The sequence below is a fragment of the Macaca fascicularis genome, chromosome 8 (genome assembly GCF_037993035.2).
Source record: "Macaca fascicularis isolate 582-1 chromosome 8, T2T-MFA8v1.1".
Taxonomy (NCBI): domain Eukaryota; kingdom Metazoa; phylum Chordata; class Mammalia; order Primates; family Cercopithecidae; genus Macaca; species Macaca fascicularis.
Genome location: NC_088382.1, coordinates 119410911 through 119415127, shown reverse-complemented (window position 1 = coordinate 119415127; position 4217 = coordinate 119410911). Strand labels below are relative to the sequence as shown.

The 4217-nt window shown below is 34.2% G+C and overlaps 1 pseudogene; it reads left to right on the top strand.

The window, feature by feature from the left end:
• The first annotated feature begins 2915 nt into the window (after nt 1–2915).
• LOC123575434 (U2 spliceosomal RNA) lies at nt 2916–3021 on the top strand (annotated as a pseudogene).
• Nucleotides 3022–4217: the final 1196 nt, after the last annotated feature.

Sequence of the window (4217 nt, the reverse complement as noted above, 5' to 3'; positions counted from 1 at the left end):
CTACTTCAAATCCTAATAGCCCCACCTCTCACTCCAGCCACTACTGTGGAAATCATTTCCATGCATACTTTGGACAGGAGCATTCTTACAGGATGTTGCCTTTCAATATCCCATACTTCTTACTTCCTGTTCAGGACATTCTCTGATAATATGCTAGAGACATCTGTAGGATCACACATGGCAATTATGTGTGTACAACCCAGAGGGGTAGGACCATTGAAACCTACAGAGCTCCCCTTCACCAGGAAGGAAAAGGAACTGAAGGACAAATACTTCCCTTTTTAGCCTCCAGCAGGGAGTTCTTCAATACAGAACCTAAGATTCCTCAAAAGGTTCCTGCTCCCTGGATCACTTCCCAAATAAACCATGTGCATGAAGATCTTGGTCTTAAGCTCTGCTTTCCTAAGACAGCATGCCTAAAATAGCATTCCTAGGAGTCTAAATTTTCTTCCTGTAAACAATTAGAAATCTTCGAAGACTTTCGAGTAGGAAAGTAACAATCATTTTTGCAAGAAAAGTCATTTTGATGATAGTGTGAAGGGTGAATTACAGAAGTCAAGGCTGATGTTTTGACAACTAATCAGAAGATAAATTCAGTAAACTAGGTAACAATAAGCGCTGAAACTCCAGTGATGAAAGTGGGTATGGAAAAAAAGAGAAAACAGAGATTGTGAAATAAATGGGAAAAAATGTGTAAGGACTGTGAAGTGGAGGAGGTCAGCATTAGTAATCACATGGCCTATAAGTTGTTTGCTTCTGTCAGTGTGCAATAGCATACTGGGTATACTACTCCTCAAAGAGTAGTGACATGATGAAATCCAATCTGCTTTCCAAGAAATTTCATAAAATTAGCACACATTTTTCTGGCACGCTTTAAACATAGATCTTATGAAGATGAACCGAGACTTCTAGGAAATCTTTCAGGCTTGGGACTCAATAATAATATGGTGCTTTTAGCAATTTTTATTTTCCCTGTTAAGTAATTTTTTAATTAGTTTACTTTATTAGTGTCATATATTATATAAAAATGTATTTTCCAAGTTTATTTCACTTGTGGAGAAACTGGAGAGTAATAGAGTGCCATGTTTTAAAAACACAACACTATACATGTGGCTGACATGTAAAAGTCAGGGTTACAAGCTCAAAGTGCCTGACTTTCAAATACAGCCCAATCAGTAAAGACATGATAAATGTACAAAGGGAGCCCATTATAACGGTGGTTTGGGTCACTGGGCAAGAGAAGAAGAAAGATGACGAAAGAACACGGGCTCACAAGTAACTATTGCTCATTAATTCTGACTGAGATCAATGAGTGATGTGCCTTCCGGTCACCCACAGCAAGCATGGGTACATTTGAGATAAATGAAAGCCTCTTCTGCTTAAGGTAACAGAAAAAACATATTAAATGGAATTTTTAATGTGAATGAATGCCGACAATTTCTTGTTAATAATTTCATTTCATTTTGGCAGAAACAGTCAGATCTCAAAATAATGTTGAAAAGTCTGACAAGAAAACTCAATTACAAAATATGGAAAAATGGAGAGAAATATTTAGTAATGGACATAGCACAATGTTAGCTGACATTTACATTCCTTGATTATATTGAATTAATGGCCTCTGTGCTAATGGTAATTACATAAAATGGCATAGTGAAAAGGCCATTGTGTTACATAAAATCTCCATAGAAATAGAAACATACTAGTTTATCTTCCTTTAATGCTGTAAGAGCATTAATTTGTCAGTGTAAACACATTTTCATTTAATTAACCCTGACTTTATTTGTGTGGATAAGTCTCTATCCCAAGACATTTATTTTTCCGTTACCAACACAAGTCCCTCTACTCAGCGCCAGACTCTTGATCTTTATGGAAGGATAACCAATCCTGACACACATACCGCAACCAAACATGAGCCAACGTGCTTTATATCTGGACCAGAGGTGTGGAAACTATGGCTTTGGGCCAAATCTACTGTCTGTTCTCATAAAGTTTTATTGGGACAAAGCCATGCCCATTGTTTGTGTATTGTCTATGGCTATTTTCACACTACAATGGCAGAGTTGAGTGGTTGTGACAGAGAGCATATGACCCATAAAATTTAAATTATTTATCTTCTGGCCCTTTACAGAAAGTTTGAATACCCTAATCTTCCCTAATCACTTGAAAATCAACGTTGATCACCCTAACATGTGATCAGCGAAGTAGCAACCAAGATGGTAGCAGGATTATGACAATATACAAAATGCTATTCTCTTTAATCCTAAAACTCTTTAAATTTTCCAATTTGAACATGGGTAAGAGATACCTATTTTTAAGCAGTAGGCACTCAGAACCACCAAGGTCTAAAGCATCATTATGGGAAAATGGCCATCTTTATTCTCCCAAATGTTTTTTATTTTTCTCATTATACTGTATCTACTTTTCTGCTCATCCTTCCACCAGCAATATCATTTAGGATAGGGCACAGTATGAGAAAAAGAGCAATTTTGTCAGACTACGGATTTTAAAACATATAGCTACTCATATGAAAATTAAATAGTTCAACCTGTCCAAAGGAAACACAGTTCCATAAAATCAACTGTACCTCCTCTACAGAGAAAATATAATTAAACTACCATGGAAATAACTGCAAGAAGCTAAAGAATGGTAAACATTTTTGGAGAACGAATTTTAGAACCAACCTTTGCAAGAAATTGTACATCCCTATAGAGTCTCCTAGGAAGAAACTAATCTTACTCACTACAGTGATAGCTAGGAGAAAGAACAAACCTCACTTCCTACAGCATGGGAGAAAACTATCTAATATCACAGTGAATTTAAATAGGGCTGGTGTAGAACTAGGAAACTGCTTTAACCAATTCTTCAGGTTCTAATGGGAATGGCTATTGAACCACACTCTATGAAACACAATGTTAATTGCATCTCAGCCTTTTGGCTAAGATCAAGTGTAGTATCTCTTCTTATCAGTTTAAAACACAATGTTTATTTTCTCCACTGGTATTATACATTCATACAACCTATCTTGCAATAGTCATTTTAAAATGATAAAATAATATGCATTTATGGTAAAAGAATAAAATTCCATTTTAAAAGCTTTGGTAAACTAAATAATTTTTTGAAAAGACAAGATATTTTAATGACTAAGAAATCTTAAAACCTTAGTAGGTTCTAAGATTGCAAATCTCTTCTGTCATTTTGCCATTTGTCTATTAACTAATAACCTTTGTGCAAGAAATGTTTTATTTGAATGGAATTAAATTCATCATTTTCTTTGCCTGATGGGTTATGCTTTGAAAATGTAAGATTTTTTTTTTTATTAGGGAGGAGAGTTTTTCATGAATGGTTATTGTTTTACCTGTCATAGTGAGGTTTAATTTAAATAGAGACACATTGTACTTAGTAGGAATTCCGTTTTTTACAACACATCTATTTCCCATTGACTTAGGGGTCATTCTTGGGTATGTTTGTATATCTCCACAAATTACCTTTACATAGAGATCTCTCTCTGTTGTTCTCTAATCTTTTGCATTGATCTGTTCTGTTCTTGCACTGATTCACAGTGCTTTTATTACTGTCTTTGTAATATTTTATTTCTATATTTTATTGTTATTTATTTATATGTAATATATAATTTGTTAAGAATGTATATTTATATAATAATAAGTAATCCATCTAAGATCATGAAATGTCTTTCTATATATTCACTTTCATCATAAAGATCCTATGTTTTTGGTTAAATCCAAAATATTCTTTTGATTTCTATTGATTTTATAAATTACAAAACAGATAAAGGAGATAGAAAAAGGAAAAACACAGGCTCATTTATGAACCTAGGTGCATCATAAAATTATAGCTAACCATGAAAATATGGAAAAGGTGATGGGATATGACTCCCTTGAATAGGCTATGTAATAGAGCAAATGCGATAGAATGTCACTCCTGTGAACAATTAGAACTGTTAAGAAGGTTTTGCAAGTTTACCAGTGCCAACCCGAAATAATTGAAAGGATCAGAGTCTAGATTAAAAGAGTTTATTCAAGTGTAAAGCTAAGAATAGCCATTCAGGTAACAGACTCCAAAGGAATAGGATCAGTACTCCAAAGCTAAAAGTTAAGGTTCACGTATATAGGCAGAAAACAATGAAATTTTGTAGGATTATAACATTTTCTATACAAGGCTAGTTTATGAGTTACAACAATTTAGCTGCAGTTTGTCTT